General features: G+C 39.0%; 1 long non-coding RNA gene across 3 annotated transcripts in view; it reads left to right on the top strand.

The window, feature by feature from the left end:
* Nucleotides 1–17,722, top strand: part of LOC111561971 — a 307,562-nt gene that overhangs the window by 18,265 nt on the left and 271,575 nt on the right. For 2 of the 3 annotated variants that reach the window (XR_006583144.1, XR_006583145.1), the window contains exon 3: nt 10,637–10,789. The exons of the other annotated variant lie outside the window; for it this stretch is intronic. This is a non-coding gene — a long non-coding RNA (uncharacterized LOC111561971). The remainder of the gene's footprint in view (nt 1–10,636; nt 10,790–17,722) is intronic. 3 annotated transcript variants of the gene reach the window in all.

Below are 17,722 nucleotides of genomic sequence, written 5' to 3'. Positions count from 1 at the left end.
ACCAATATTTAAGCATCCACGAGCATCCCTCTTTTTTTTTTAATGTTTATTTATTTTTTGAGAGAGAGAGACAGACAGACAGAGCGTGAACAGGGGAGGAGAAGAGAGCTAGGGAGACACAGAATCAGAAGCAGGCTCCAGGCTCCGAGCTGTCAGCACAGAGCCCCACGTGGGGCTTGAACTCACAAACTGCGAGATCATGACCTGAGCCGACGTCAGAGGCTTAACTGACTGAGCCACCTAGGTGCCCCGAGCATCCCTCTTTTTAAAGCAAAAGACTTAGAAACACCGAGGAATATGTGTGTATGCATACATGTGTGTTTGGGGTAAATAAAACAATTCTGCCAACAAAAGACCCCTCTGAACCAATATAGAAAAGAGAACACAGTTTATTATTAAGTAAGAATTAATAGATTTACATGCATGTAGGATATCAAAAAATGTGACAAAAAGCCTGGACAGATTTTCATATAATTTATTTAGCAAGGCAGACACAAGGATAACCTCTCTTATCTCCTCAAGAGACAAAGGGCCCTACCTGAAGATAGTCTCCTTTTTAAAGTCTTCTAAGTTAATTTTAGAGATATGTGTTTATAGTTCCAAAGATCAGAAAGTCCCCACATTTGTACTGTAAAATCAAAAGGTCAGATCTCTTTTGGGACCTATTAAGATTCCAAGGAGACATTCTAAGGAGGAAAGTGTGAGGAGATTGCCAACACTCTCCTCAAAGAAAGTTTCATCATTTTATCCTTACAGTATATGTTGGTTAGATACATATATAGTCCTTAGCTTTGTTCAGTAAGAGGGCCTAAAAGCAATGGCACTCTATTAGAACATCTAGCACCTAGATCTTGGTATCTAAATGCCATTTTTCAATAAAAGGAGTCAATAATCATTGAAGAAAATAGTTCATTCCTGGACTAGTGTAGGGAAAACAAAAGATAGGCCTGGTACATCTCATAGTCCCAGAAAATAAGGGAGTGGTTAAAAAATTGGAAATAAAAGTTAAAAAACAAAAAACAAAAAACAAAAAAAACAGGTGCTTGTTGGAAAAACGTAGCAGCTTATCCTAAAGGGGCTCCTTATGGCCAAAATTAAAACATTTTGAGCAACAAAATAAATAATTATATTATTGTATTTTGTTCCCTAAAATAGAATAAATATCCACAAGTCTATACTCATATAAATAATTGAGCAAATAAATAAATGGGTAAGAAGATAGCATTTACTTAAGAAAAAAATCTAAATAATAAATGTATACAGAAAGAAGGAGATGGGTAATCACTGCTGGGCAGTTGCCACAATAATAGTCTTTAGTGATCAGATCCACAAATGGATGCTCAAATTAGCAGCAAAATTTGGGGTAAAAGAGATTGTCTCAAATTATCTCCCCCGAGATATTTATTAGCTACAATGGTAAAGATAGTACCTTCACAGTAGGGAAATCCAGCAGACACAACCTTTACCAAGAGATCTAGGTAAATACAATCAGTAACAAGACATACTGTCACTCTCATATAATCTCTGCTATGTTGTACTGAGAAAGGAGCATTACTTCTGATTTTTCCTGCGAAAATGCACATCCTCAATCCAATCAGGAGAAAACATCAAACAAACCCAAATGAGGGACATCCCAGAAAAAACCAAGGAGTACTCCTCAAAGGTGGCAAAGTTCTAGAAAACAAAGACTAAGGAACTGGAGGAGACTAAGGAGACATGACAGCTAATTGCAAAGTGGGATCCTACACAGAATCCTGAAACTGAAAAAGGATGTTAGTGGAAAAACAGCTGAAATTTGAATAAGACCCCTAGCTTGGTTAATACTATGACACCAATGCCAAAGCTAGTTTCTCAGCTTCAATGATTGTGTTATGGTTGTGTAAGATAAAAACATTCAGGAAAGTTCTGTATGGTGTATACAGAAACCCTCTGGGGTATATAGACGTAGGGAAGGGATCAGAGCTACAGTAAAGTGAGAAAGGTGACTACACACAGGGATAGCTTGCTGTGAATGTGAGGGTCTTGAATGGGGTCTGAGGATTAAATAGTAGCAATGTATGAATGACAGTAAAAACAATGCTAATAGTTTGTTGTGGATATGTGTAAGATATATATCCCAAAGTATTGGACCTATAGGGCTGCTGGCCAGCAACTTACTCTTAAATGATTCAAAGAAAGATTATTTAGTATTATACTTGCAAATTTTGTCTAAGTTTGAAGTTATTTCAAAAATAAAAGAAAAAATTTTTTGGAAAAGCTACAACTGGGTAATGGAAAAAAAAAAGAAAAAGAATATACCAGTAATGGGGGGGGGGGGGATATGAATACATCTTGGCCAAGAACCCAAAACCGAGGTATCCGTGTTTCCCCAGAGATAAAGATAGAGCTTCTGTCTGTTGGTAAATCCATATGTTTTCACTTAAAAAAAAAAAGACAAGAATATTTAACACATCACGTTAATAGCAACCAAAACCTGAAATTAACCCATATGTACATCAGGAGGAGAAAAGGTAGACTGTCATCTGTCTGCATATGAGATGCTATAGAACAGAACTAGCAAATTCGTTACTGCTACGTGAGACAGCACAGGTGATTATCACAAATAATGTCCTGAGTAAAGAGCTGAGAGAGGTGCTGGCTAAGTGTTATCTTCTAACTTGATGGGTACTTAAATATCTGTATTCACTTGGTAAAAATTCATCAAGCTCAAAATCTGTCCTCAAATGGACATATGTGATATTTCAATAAAACTTATTTAAAACAAATGTTTCACATACATGTGCACACATGCATACACTTAAAGCTGTACCTGCTTTTAGTGTCTTTTCAAAAAATTTCATTTAAGACCTGGGAAGATGGTGGCATAGGAGGACACTGGGCTCACCGTGTCCTGCTGATCACTTAGATTCCACCCACATCTGCCTAAATACCCAGAAAACCACCAGAGGATTAGCAGAACGGACTCTCCAGACCCAAGCGTAGACAAGAGGCCCACGGAAAAGGGTAGGAAGGGCGGAGAGGTGGTGCGTGCTACACGGACTGGCAGGAGGGAGCCAGGGCGGTCTAGGGGCAGTCCACCTGGCAAGGCAGAGCCCCCGAAGTCTGACTTACAAAAGCGGAGGCGCTGGACTCCGTGAGTTCTGGCAGCCAGCAGGACTTAACATCTGGAATGTTAAAAGTCAACAGCTCTGCTCAGAGAGCAGGAGGGAGAGTTGTTGAGCCCCGGAAGACAGAGCTCAGCTCAGTGGGGGAACAAAGGCACTGGCCAGTACCATCTCCCTTTCCCAGCCGAAATTCCAAAGGGAACCAGTTCCTGTCACTGAACTTACTTGCACTGCGCAAATGACCAACGCTGTGCTTCTGTGGATCCATCCCTCCCACGGGTCTGCCTCCCTTCTGGTGCTGCAGGGCCCCTCCCGCAGGGGACCACCTATGGCAAAGCCAGCTAAGCCTGTCCCTCCCGCCCCTCTGTACCTTGCATATCCACCCCAACCAACTCGCCCTTGGCCACATCCCATCGAAGCAGCACCACAAGCCTGGCAGTGTCCAAGTAGCCCAGACAGGGGCCACACCACTCCACAGTGAGTCCTGCCCCTGGGAGAGAGGAAGATAAGGTACACAGCAGTCTGACTGCGGCCCCGCCCACCAACACAAGTTACTCCCAACAGCACAGGGGAAGTGCCCTGCAGTTGGGAGCCACCACAGGGACTACCTAAAATGACGAAATGGAAGAAGTCTCCTCAAAAGAAACTCCAGGAAGTAGCGAAAACTAACAAATTGATCAAAAACGATTTAAGCAATATAATGGAACAAGAATTTAGAATAATAGTCATAAAATTAATCGCGGGGCTTGAAAAAAGCATAGAGGACAGCAGAGAATCTATTGCTACAGAGATCAAGGGACTAAGAAATAGTCATGAGGAGCTAAAATGCTATAAATGAGGTGCAAAATATATAGAGGTGGCCATAGCACGGATTGAAGAGGCAGAGGAGAAAATAGGTGAATTAGAAGATAAAATTATGGAAAAAGAGGAAGCTGAGAAAAAGAGAGATAAAAAATCCAGGAGTATGAGGGGAGAATTAGAGAACTAAATGATGCAATCAAACGGAACACTATCTGTATCATAGGAATTCCCGAAGAAGAGAGAGAAAGGGGCTGAATGTGTACTTGAACAAATCATAGCTGAGAACTTACCTGATCTGGGGAAGGAAAAAGACATTGAAATCCAAGAGGCACAGAGAACTCCCTTCAGAAGTAACTCAAATCAATCTTCTGCACGACATATCATAGTGAAACTGGCAAAATACAAGGATAAAGAGAAAATTTTGAAAGCAGCTAGGGATAAACAGGCTCTAACTTACAAAGGGAGACCCATGAGACTAGGGACAGACCTATCTACTGAAACTTGGCAGGCCAGAAAGGACTGGCAGGAAATCTTCAATGTGATGAACAGAAAAAATATGCAGCCGAGAATCCTTTATCCAGCAAATCTGTCATTCAGAACAGGAGACATAAATGTTTTCCCAAACAAACAAAAACGGAAGGAATTCATTACCACTAAACCAACCCTACAAGAGATCCTAAGGGAGATTCTGTGAGTGAAATGTTGCAAGGACCACAAAGTACCAGAGACATCACTACAAACATGAAACCTACAGACATCACAATGACTCTAAACCCATCTCTTTCAATAATAACACTGAATGTAAATGGACTATATGCTCCAAACAGAAGACATAGGGTATCAGAATGGATTTAGAAAAGACCCATCTATTTGCTGTCTACAAGAGACTCATTTTAGACCTGAGAACACCTTCAGATTGAAAGTGAGGGGATGGAGAAATATCTATCATGCTACTAGAAGTCAAAAGAAAGCTGGAGTAGCCATACTTATATCAGACAAACTAGACTTTAAATGAAAGGCTGTAACAAGAGATGAAGACGGGCATTATATAATAATTATAGGGTCTACCCATCAGGAAGAGCTAACCATTATAAATGTCTATGCGCCAAATACAGGAGCCCCCAAATATATAAAACAATTAACCACAAACATAAATTACCTTATTGATAAGAATGTGGTAATTTCAGGGGACTTTAATACCTCACTTACAACAATGGATAGATCATCTAGACACAGGATCATTAAAGAAACAAGGGCCCTGAATGATACACTGGATCAGATGGACTTGACAGATATATTTATAGCTCCACATCCCAAAGCAACAGAATATACTTTCTTCTCAAGTGCATATGGAACATTCTCCAAGATAGATCACATACTGGTCACAGAATATCCCTTCATAAGTATAAAAGAACTGAGATCATACCACACACACTTTCAGACCACAATGCTATGAAATGTGAAATGAACCACAGGAAAAAGTCTGGAAAACCTCCAAAAGCATGGAGGTTAAAGAACACCCTACTAAAGAATGAATGGGTCAACGAGGCAATTAGAGAAGAAGTTAAAAAATATATGGAAACAAATGAAAATGAAAATACAACAATCCAAATGCTTTGGGATGTAGTGTAGGCAGTCCTGATAGGAAAATACATTGCAATCCAGGCCTATCTCAAGAAACAAGAAAAATCCCAAATACAAAATCTAACAGCACACCTAAAGGAAATAGAAGCAGAACAGCAAAGACATCCCAAACCCAGCAGAAGAAGAGAAATAATAAAGATCAGAGCAGAAATAAACAATATAGAATCTAAAAAACTGTAGAGCAGATCCATGAAACCAAGAGTTGTTTTTTTTTTAAATAACAAAAATTGATAAACCTCTAGCCAGGCTTCTCAAAAAGAAGAGGGAGATGACCCAAATAGATAAAATCATGAATGAAAATGGAATTATTACAACCAATCCCTCAGAAATACAAGCAATTATCAGGGAATACTGTGAAAAATTATATGCCAACAAACTGGACAACCTGGAAGAAATGGACAAATTCCTAAGCACCCACACACTTCCAAAACTCAAACAGGAAGAAATAGAAAACTTGAACAGATCCATACCCAGCAAAGAAATGGAATCAGTTATCAAAAATCTCCCAACAAATAAGAGTCCAGGACCAGATGGTTTCCCTGGGGAACTCTACAAGACATTTAAAGCAGAGATAATACCTATCCTTCTCAAGCTGTTCCAAAAAGTAAAAAGGGAAGGAAAACTTCCAGACTCATTCTATGAAGCCAGCATTACTTTGAGTCACAAACCAGACAGAAACCCAGCAAAAAAAGAGAACTACAGGCCAATATTCCTGATGAATATGGATGCAAAAATGCTCAACAAGATACTAGGAAATCGAATTCAACAGCATATAAAAAGAATTATTCACCATGATCAAGTGGGATTCATTCCTGGGCTGCAGGGCTAGTTCAACATTCGCAAATCAATCAGTGTAACACACCACATTAATAAAAGAAAAGATAAGAACCATATTACTCTGTCAGTCGATGCAGAAAAAGCATTTGACAAAATTCAGCATCTTTCTTAACAAAAACCCTCGAGAAAGTCGGGATAGAAGGAACATACTTAAACATCATAAAAGCCATTTATGAAAAGCCCACAGCTAATATCATCCTCAATTGGGAAAAACTGAGAGCTTTTCCCCTGTTTTCAGGAACACGACAGGGATGTCCACTCTCACTGCTGTTGTTTAACATATGTTGGAAGTGCTAGCATCAGCAATCAGACAACAAAAGGAAATCAAAGGCATCAAAATTGGCAAAGATGAAATCAAGCTTTCACTTTTCGCAGATGGCATGATACTATACATGAAAAACCCAATGGTCTCCATGAAAAGTCTGCTAGAACTGATACATGAATTCAGCAAAGTTGCAGGATACAAAATTAATGTACAAAAATCAGTTGCATTCTTATACACTAATAATGAAGCAACAGAAAGACAAATAAAGAAACTGATCCCATTTACAATTGCACCAAGAATCATAACATCCCTAGGAATAAACCTTACCAAAGATGTAAAACATCTGTATGCTGAAAACTATAGAATGCTTCTGAAGGAAATTGAAGAAGATACAAAGAAATGGAAAAACATTCTGTGCTCATGGATTGGAAGAATAAATATTATTAAAATGTCAATACTTCCCAAAGTAATCTACACATTCAATGCACTCCCAATCAAAATTGCACCAGCATTCTTCTCGAAGCTAGAACAAGCAGTCCTAAAATTTGTATGGAACCACAAAAGACCCCAAATAGCCAAAGGAATTTTGAAGAAGAAGACCAAAGCAGGAGGCATCACAATCCCAGACTTTAGCCTCTACTACAAAGCTGTCATCATCAAGACAGCATAGTATTGGCACAAAAACAGACACATAGACCAATGGAATAGAATAGAGACTCCAGAATTGGACCCACAAAAGTATGTCTCACTAATCTCTGTCAAAGCAGGAAAAGACTATCCAATGGAAAAAAGACAGTCTCTTGAACAAATGATACTGGGAGAACTAGACAGCAACATGCAGAAGAATGAAACTAGACCACTTTCCTACACCATTCACAAAAATAAACTCAAAATGTGAGGCAGGAAACAATCAAAATCCTAGAAGAGAAAGCAGGAAAAAACCTCTCTGACCTCAGCTGCATCAATTTCGTACCTCACACATCCCCAAAGGTAAGGGAATTAAAAGCAACAATGAACTACTGGGACCTCATGAAGATAAAAACTTCTGCACTGCAAAGGAAACAGTCAACAAAACTAAAAGGCAACCGATTGAATGGGAAAAGATGTTTGCAAATGACATATCAGACAAAGGGCTAGTATCCAAAATCTATAAAGAACTCACCAAACTCCACACCTGAAAAACAAATAATCCAGTGAAGAAATGGGAAGAAAACATGAATAGACACTTCTCTAAAGAAGACATCCAGATGGCCAACAGGCACACGAAAAGATGCTCAACATCACTCCTCATCAGGGAAATACAAATCAAAACCACACTTGAGATATCACCTCACACCAGTCAGAGTGGCTAAAATGAACAAATCAGGAGGCTATAGACGCTGGAGAGGATGTGGAGAAATGGGAACCCTCTTGCACTGTTGGTGGGAATGCAAACTGGTGCAGCCACTATGGAAAACAGTGTGGAGGTTCCTCAAAAAATTAAAAAAAGATCTACCCTGTGACTCAGCAATAGCACTGCTAGGAATTCACCCAAGGGATACAGGACTGCTGATGCATAGGGGCACTTGTACCCCAATGTTTATAGCAGCACTTTCAACAATAGCCAAACTATGGAAAGAGCCGAAATGTCCATCAACTGATGAATGGATAAAGAAATTGTGGTTTATAGACACAATGGAAATGAGAAAGAATGAAATGTGGCCCTTTGTAGCAACGTGGATGGAACTGAAGAGTGTTATGCTAAGAGAAATAAGTCATACAGAGAAAGACAAATAACATGTTTTTCAGTCTCATGTGGATCCTGAGAAACTTAACAGAAACCCATGGGGGAGGGGAAGGAAAAAAAAAGTTAGAGAGGGAGGGAGCCAAACCATAAGAGACTCTTAAAACTGAGAACAAACTGAGGGTTGATGGGGGATGGGAGGGAGGGGAAAGTGGGTGATGGGCATTGAGGAGGGCACCTGCTGGGATGAGCACTGGGTGTAGTATGGAAACCAATTTGACAATCAATTTCATATTAAAAATAAAGAAATAAATAAAATGCAAGAGTAAAAGTTCTGTTAAAGGTATAAAAATAAAAAAAATTATTTTAATTTAGCACCTTATGAGTAATGACTTCACAGGATGTGATTCATTATCCAGGTTTTAACGTTTTCTTCTATTATTTCTTTGAGTGTTTACTTTCATTCTCTCTGTGCTACTCTCATGACTCCTTTAGGTGGGCATTTTTATTTGTAGATTTAATTTCCATTTCATTTAGCTTTTCTTTCACATTTTTCATCGTTTTATATTTTTAAAATTTATTTTGGAGTAATAACTCATGGAGATTGATCTTCTAGATTTCTAATTCAATACAAAGGCATTGTAAAAATATACAAAGGCATTACATACTCACACATGGAACACTAGGCGGGTTTTTTTTTTTGTTTTTTTTAATGAGACGGTTATTGTTCCTATAGTATACAGATGCTATAGTGTATAGCAATGTCATTTTGCCTTTTGAAATGAAAAATAGTACAATTTATATAGTATGATGCTTTAATTTTTTTTAAATCTCTTTAATTAAAAAATATATGGTTTGTATTTCTTGGTATATCGCTAGAAACATGCTATTTGGTGCCTGTGGCTGCAAATAAAATAAGAGTCACTAATAGTGGCTTAAGCAATATAGTAACTCAGTTTTTCTGTAAAGGCCAGCTACCAGATTTTCAATAATGTCGTTAAGCACCCAGATTTTCTCTGGCTTTCTGTTCTGCTACCCTTAGCATGTTTGGTTTTCTTCCTGTGTGATTCTTCAGAGTTAAAAGATCACTACACAACTGCAGTAATTATGTCTTTAAACAATAAAGCCGAAGATAATTTAAAAGCGCATTTACTTTTTGTCTCTTTTTTTTCTTTCATCAGAGGTCAAAATACTACTCATAACATCCCTCCCATAGTATACTTTCTAATATATCTGATTAGCTACACCAGGGTCAAAGGTTCATCTCTAAACCAATCACAAGCAAAGAAGAATTAAATCAACATTTGTATTAATTAGATTTTGCCACAGTAATGCAGCTAAAGAAACACACTAATGTGTCAACGAACGTGAGTTTATTGTTTCTGGCTCATGAGTTTGTGGATCAGTCGCAGCATTGCTACACTAGACCATGAGGAAGGTTCATGTGTGTGCCAAGAGTCCTTCATTTCTGGAAGGCTGATGGACAGAGGGGGCACATGATTTTCACAGTTTAGGGCAGATATGCAAAAGGAGAAGCAGAAACACATGATGCTTCCTAGTAGTTTTGCTTAAAATAGGCACTCTCTCACTTCCACCCACATTCCGCTGGTAAAGCAATCTTATAGCCAAGCCAAAGTCAACGCCGCAGGGAAGTACTCTTTTCCCTCATTGAAGCATGGCAAGGTGGGGAAGGAACAAAAATTATGAACAAGTAATACAGTCCAACACAATATTCATGGCTTAGACCAATCATGGTCCATCCCCTCGGACTGGGAAAGGAATCCACGTTCTGTGAATTTGTTGTAACATGCATAAAATATTATTATTATAAATTAAGGGAATCAGGGATTGTATCTAGTAAGAAACCAGTCAACACTACCTGACATAGTTCACATCAACATCATGATGAGTAGGCCTGGGCTGGAGAAGACAGAGTTGAATAAGCAGAGACCACTGTGAGTCAATAATGAAATAGTTCCATGTTGACTTCCACTATTTAAACAAATTAGTTGGAAGCCACTTCTTACTGGGAGAAAACACTAAGTTAGAAAGGCAACTCCAGTATTGATGAAAATAGCACTGGCTTATTTATTGACTAAGCATTTTAATTCAATAATTTGGAAAGAGACTCACTGTCTTCCAGAAACCATTCTGCCTTTTTTAAAAAGGCTGATATTCATGTATATGGAATATTAATTTCACAATATATCCAAGAACCGTGTGACACCTTGGGTGAAGAACTCCCAATTGTCTTACCTGCAGGACCACACAATATTTATATGGTTTAAATTCTGGCCCATCTACTGGCAGACTGTTCACTTCTGTTACTGTCATGGCAAGTGATGCAGGAAGAGAAACATTGTTGATCTGTGAAATTGGACAATACATTAAATCTGTCTTGGTATTTAAGCCACAGTAAGTACCATGTTTAATTGGGTTTATGAAATGACATCTTGTTCAGGGCAAGGATCGGTATGGAAGAGAAGCTATAATGGATAATAAATTAAATGCCTAAGTTAAAGCTAAACTGTTAGATGCCCGAGTCAGTAATTTCAGAACTGTGACTACCAAATGAATAACAAATTGACCTTCGTGTGACTTTATCTGTCATTAATTTTAAAGGCCTGACTTCTTTCCAATTATATGCCCCCCAAAAAACATAACTGGGAACTTTCTGTTTCTGCATTTCCTGACATGATTTTCTCTAGCACTAAGCTAATAGATGGCTTCAAATCTAAAATCATGGGAAATGCAAGAATTTTCTCAGTTGTTAATACCTGGATCTAAGGATTTATCAACTGTGGCATATCTAAAGATACAAACCCCACCTTTTCTAGTTTTCTGGAACCTCTAGATGTAGAAACAAAGACCCCATTGCATGTGGAAGTGCCCTACCAGGCATAATTTTCATAAAGGAAATTTAAATAGCTGTTTTAATTTGTAGACCAGACCATGTGCACGTGGAATCTAAGACTAATTAGCCACTTTCTCAGAGAACTAACTCTTTGAAATAAACAAGGCCTTTTGCACTGACCCAAGAATCTGAGTTGCCACCAAAAGACTAATTATAGCAATATTATAATGGGCACATCCACAACAAAAGAGTATTCTCTCCGTCTTCAAACTTAGACGGGGTATTCAAATGAAATCCCATTTAGTTATCTGGATTGTCTTTAATGTTTTCCTTGGCACCTCTACAGGAACTGGAAAAAAATGTTCTTTTAAGAAACAATTTGAAAATCCATCATTTTTCCTTTTTTTTCAATATATATATACAATCTCCCCTACAAATGAATTCAAAACTGATTTTTTCCCTTTCCCTTTTCAAATTTGATTTGAAAGGAAATTAGAACAAATCATTGTTGGCAGAATGATTTCAATTAAGACATAATTAATTAAATGTGCAAATGTAGCATACATTTGGATATGCAATTAGATGACTGATTACACCAGAAATCTAATTTCACACTTAACTTGCCAACCACACCCCTATCTTGAGCTACTGACCCACACAAGTGACCACAAATTTAGACCTTTCCTCTGGAGAAAGTGAATTCAGTGGCATAGTGTTTTTGAGTGATTCTACAATCATCTGATAGTATCTTCTTTAGATGTTTGTCAGCAGCACCATGCATAAAGGAGCTTCCTCCTTGCCTTCTTTCTTGTTTTTCAACCAGAATTTTGTTTGATTTTAAATAATTAATGTGAATCTTGGCAAACTGTGAAAGGCCTTTCATATCTTTGTACTTAGTAAATCTTTCCTATTCAGTTACTCTCTAAAAGAAAGTTGATAATCAAAATGTTAAATGTGTAAAAAAGTATTGAACTTGGAATAATTTAGAAATCATTTGGTTGTGCATTTTTAGTTGTCTTTAAGTTTTATTTTTTATTTATTTATTTATTTATTTTTATATATATGAAATTTATTGACAAATTGGTTTCCATACAACACCCAGTGCTCATCCCAAAAGGTGCCCTCCTCGATACCCATCACCCACCCTCTCCTCCCTCCCACCCCCCATCAACCCTCAGTTTGCTCTCAGTTTTTAACAGTCTCTTATGCTTTGGCTCTCTCCCACTCTAACCTCTTTTTTTCTTTCCTTCCCCTCCCCCATGGGTTCCTATTAAGTTTCTCAGGATCCACATAAGAGTGAAACCATATGGTATCTGTCTTTCTTTGTATGGCTTATTTCACTTAGCATCACACTCTCCAGTTCCATCCACGTTGCTACAAAAGGCCATATTTCATTTTTTCTCATTGCCACGTAGTATTCCATTGTGTATATAAACCACAATTTCTTTATCCATTCATCAGTTGATGGACATTTAGGCTCTTTCCATAATTTGGCTATTGTTGAGAGTGCTGCTATGAACATTGGGGTACAAGTGGCCCTATGCATCAGTACTCCTGTATCCCTTGGATAAATTCCTAGCAGTGCTATTGCTGGGTCATAGGGTAGGTCTATTTTTAATTTTCTGAGGAACCTCCACACTGCTTTCCAGAGCGGCTGCACCAGTTTGCATTCCCACCAACAGTGCAAGAGGGTTCCCGTTTCTCCACATCCTCTCCAGCATCTATAGTCTCCTGATTTGTTCATTTTGGCCACTCTGACTGGCGTGAGGTGATACCTGAGTGTGGTTTTGATTTGTATTTCCCTGATAAGGAGCGACGCTGAACATCTTTTCATGTGTCTGTTGGCCATCCGGATGTCTTCTTTAGAGAAGTGTCTATTCATGTTTTCTGCCCATTTCTCCACTGGGTTATTTGTTTTTCGGGTGTGGAGTTTGGTGAGCTCTTTATAGATTTTGATTACTAGCCCTTTGTCCGATATGTCATTTGCGAATATCTTTTCCCATTCCGTTGGTTGCCTTTTAGTTTTGTTGGTTGTTTCCTTTGCTGTGCAGAAGCTTTTTATCTTCATAAGGTCCCAGTAATTCACTTTTGCTTTTAATTCCCTTGCCTTTGGGGATGTGTCGAGTAAGAGATTGCTACGGCTGAGGTCAGAGAGGTCTTTTCCTGCTTTCTCCTCTAAGGTTTTGATGGTTTCCTGTCTCACATTCAGGTCCTTTATCCATTTTGAGTTTATTTTTGTGAATGGTGTGAGAAAGTGGTCTAGTTTCAACCTTCTGCATGTGGCTGTCCAGTTCTCCCAGCACCATTTGTTAAAGAGGCTGTCTTTTTTCCATTGGATGTTCTTTCCTGCTTTGTCAAAGATGAGTTGGCCATACGTTTGTGGGTCTAGTTCTGGGGTTTCTATTCTATTCCATTGGTCTATGTGTCTGTTTCTGTGCCAATACCATGCTGTCTTGATGATGACAGCTTTGTAGTAGAGGCTAAAGTCTGGGATTGTGATGCCTCCTGCTTTGGTCTTCTTCTTCAAAATTCCTTTGGCTATTCGGGGCCTTTTGTGGTTCCATATGAATTTTAGGATTGCTTGTTCTAGTTTCGAGAAGAATGCTGGTGCAATTTTGATTGGGAGTGCATTGAATGTGTAGATAGCTTTGGGTAGTATTGACATTTTGACAATATTTATTTTTCCAATCCTTGAGCAGGGAATGTCTTTCCATTTCTTTAAATCTTCTTCAATTTCCTTCAGAAGCTTTCTATAGTTTTCAGCATACAGATGTTTTACATCTTTGGTAAGGTTTATTCCTAGGGATTTTATGCTTCTTGGTGCAATTGTGAATGGGATCAGTTTCTTTATTTGTGTTTCTGTTGCTTCATTGTTAGTGTATAACAATGCAACTCATTTCTGTACATTGATTTTGTATCCTGCAACTTTGCTGAATTCCTGTATCAGTTCTAGCAGACTTTTGGTGGAGTCTATTGGATTTTCCATGTATAATATCATGTCATCTGCAAAAAGCGAAAGCTTGACTTCATCTTTGCCAATTTGGATGCCTTTGATTTCCTTTTGTTGTCTGATTGCTGATGCTAGAACTTCCAGCACTATGTTAAACAACAGCGGTGAGAGTGGGCATCCTAGTCGTGTTCCTGATCTCAGGGAAAAAGCTCTCAGTTTTTCCCCGTTGAGGATGATGTTAGCTGTGGGCTTTTCATAAATGGCTTTTATGATGTTTAAGTATGTTCCTTCTATCCCGACTTTCTCAAGGGTTTTTATTAAGAAAGGGTGCTGGATTTTGTCAAAGGCCTTTTCTGCATCGATTGACAGGATCATATGGTTCTTCTCTTTTTTTTTGTTAATGTGATGTATCACGTTGATTGATTTGCGAATGTTGAACCAGCCCTGCATCCCAGGAATGAATCCCACTTGATCATGGTGAATAATTCTTTTTATATGCCATTGAATTCGATTTGCTAGTATCTTATTGAGAATTTTTGCATCCATATTCATCAGGGATATTGGCCTGTAGTTCTCTTTTTTTACTGGGTCTCTGTCTGGTTTAGGAATCAAAGTAATACTGGCTTCATAGAATGAGTCTGGAAGTTTTCCTTCCCTTTCTATTTCTTGGAATAGCTTGAGAAGGATAGGTATTATCTCTGCTTTAAACGTCTGGTAGAACTCCCCTGGGAAGCCATCTGGTCCTGGACTCTTATTTGTTGGGAGATTTTTGATAACCGATTCAATTTCTTCGCTGGTTATGGGTCTGTTCAAGCTTTCTATTTCCTCCTGATTGAGTTTTGGAAGAGTGTGGGTGTTCAGGAATTTTTCCATTTCTTCCAGGTTGTCCAATTTGTTGGCATATAATTTTTCATAGTATTCCCTGATAATTGTTTGTATCTCTGAGGGATTGGTTGTAATAATTCCATTTTCATTCATGATTTTATCTATTTGGGTCATTTCCCTTTTCTTTTTGAGAAGCCTGGCTAGAGGTTTGTCAATTTTGCTTATTTTTTCAAAAAACCAACTCTTGGTTTCGTTGATCTGCTCTACAGTTTTTTTAGATTCTATATTGTTTATTTCTGCTCTGATCTTTATTATTTCTCTTCTTCTGCTGGGTTTAGGCTGCCTTTGCTGTTCTGCTTCAATTTCCTTTAGGTGTGCTGTTAGATTTTCTATTTGGGATTTTTCTTGTTTCTTGAGATAGGCCTGGATTGCAATGTATTTTCCTCTCAGGACTGCCTTCGCTGCGTCCCAAAGCGTTTGGATTGTTGTATTTTCATTTTCGTTTGTTTCCATATATTTTTAATTTCTTCTCTAATTGCCTGGTTGACCCACTCATTCGTTAGTAGGGTGTTCTTTAACCTCCATGCTTTTGGAGGTTTTCCAGACTTTTTTCTGTGGTTGATTTCAAGCTTCATAGCATTGTGGTCTGAAAGTATGCATGGTATAATTTCAGTTCTTGTAAACTTATGAGGGGCTGTTTTGTGACCCAGTATATGATCTATCTTGGAGAATGTTCCATGTGCACTCGAGAAGAAAGTATATTCTGTTGCTTTGGGATGCGGAGCTATAAATATATCTGTCAAGTCCATCTGATCCAATGTCTCATTCAGGGCCCTTGTTTCTTTATTGACCGTGTGTCTAGATGATCTGTCCATTTCTGTAAGTGGGGTGTTAAAGTCCCCTGCAATTACCACATTCTTATCGATAAGGTTGCTTATGTTTATGAGTAATTGTTTTATATATTTGGGGGCTCTGGTATTCAGCGCATAGACATTTATAATTGTTAGCTCTTCCTGATGGATAGACCCTGTAACTATTATATAATGTCCTTCTTCATCTCTTGTTACAGCCTTTAATTTAAAGTCTAGTTTGTCTGATATAAGTATGGCTACTCCAGCTTTCTTTTGGCTTCCAGTCGCATGATAAATAGTTCTCCATCCCCTCACTCTCAATCTAAAGGTGTCCTCAGGTCTAAAATGAGTCTCTTGTAGACAGCAAATAGATGGGTCTTGTTTTTTTATCCATTCTGATACCCTATGTCTTTTGGTTGGCGCATTTAATCCATTTACATTCAGTGTTATTATAGAAAGATACGGGTTTAGAGTCATTGTGATGTCTGTATGTTTTATGCTTGTAGTGATGTCTCTGGGACTTTGTCTCACAGGGTCCCCCTTAGACTCTCTTGTAGGGCTGCTTTAGTGGTGACAAATTCCTTCAGTTTTTGTTTGTTTGGGAAGACCTTTATCTCTCCTTCTATTCTAAATGACAGACTTGCTGGATAAAGGATTCTTGGCTGCATATTTTTTCTGTCTAGCACCCTGAAAATCTCATGCCAAACTTTCTGGCCTGCCAAGTTTCAAAAGAGAGATCAGTCATGAGTCTTATAGGTCTCCCTTTATATGTGAGGGCACGTTTACCCCTTGCTGCTTTCAGAATTTTCTCTTTATCCTTGTATTTTGCCAGTTTCACTATGATATGTCATGCAGAAGATCGATTCAAGTTACGTCTGAAGGGAGTTCTCTGTGCCTCTTGGATTTCAATGCCTTTTTCCTTCCCCAGTTCAGGGAAGTTCTCAGCTATTATTTCTTCAAGTACCCCTTCAGCACCTTTCCCTCTCTCTTCCTCCTCTGGGATACCAATTATGCGTATATTATTTCTTTTTAGTGTATCACTTAGTTCTCTAATTTTCCCCTCATACTCCTGGATTTTTTTATCTCTCTTTTTCTCAGCTTCCTCTTTTTCCATAACTTTATCTTCTAGTTCACCTATTCTCTCCTCTGCCTCTTCAAGCCGAGCTGTGGTGGTTTCCATTTTGTTATGCATTTCGTTTAAAGCGTTTTTCAGCTCCTCGTGACTGTTCCTTAGTCCCTTGATCTCTGTAGCAAGAGATTCTCTGCTGTCCTGTATACTGTTTTCCAGCCCAGCGATTAATTTTATGACTATTATTCTAAATTCACTTTCTGTTATATTATTTAAATCCTTTTTGATCAGCTCATTAGCTGTTGTTATTTCCTGGAGATTCTTCTGAGGGGAATTCTTCCGCTTGGTCATTTTGGATAGTCCCTGGCGTGGTGAGGACCTGCAGGGCATTTCCCCTGTGCTGTGGTGTATAACTGGAGTTGGTGGGCGGGGCCGCAGTCAGACCTGATGTCTGCCCCCAGCCCACTGCTGGGGCCACAGTCAGACTGGTGTGTGCCTTCTCTTCCCCTCTCCTAGGGGTGGGATTCACTGTGGGGTGGTGTGGCCCGTCTGGGCTACTTGCACACTGCCAGGCTTGTGATGCTGGGGATGTGGCGTATTAGCTGGGGTGGGTAGGCAAGGTGCACAGGGGCAGGAGGGGCAGGCTTAGATCGCTTCTCCTTAGGTGATCCTCTTCAGGAGGGGCCCTGTGGCAGCGGGAGGGAGTCAGACCCGCTGCCGGAGGTTTGGCTCCGCAGAAGCACAGAGTTGGGTGTTTGCGCGGAGCGAGCAAGTTCCCTGGCAGGAACTGGTTCTCTTT

Source organism: Felis catus, chromosome C1 (genome assembly GCF_018350175.1).
Source record: "Felis catus isolate Fca126 chromosome C1, F.catus_Fca126_mat1.0, whole genome shotgun sequence".
In the NCBI taxonomy this organism is placed as follows: Eukaryota; Metazoa; Chordata; class Mammalia; order Carnivora; family Felidae; genus Felis; species Felis catus.
This window is presented reverse-complemented; position numbering and strand designations above follow the sequence as displayed.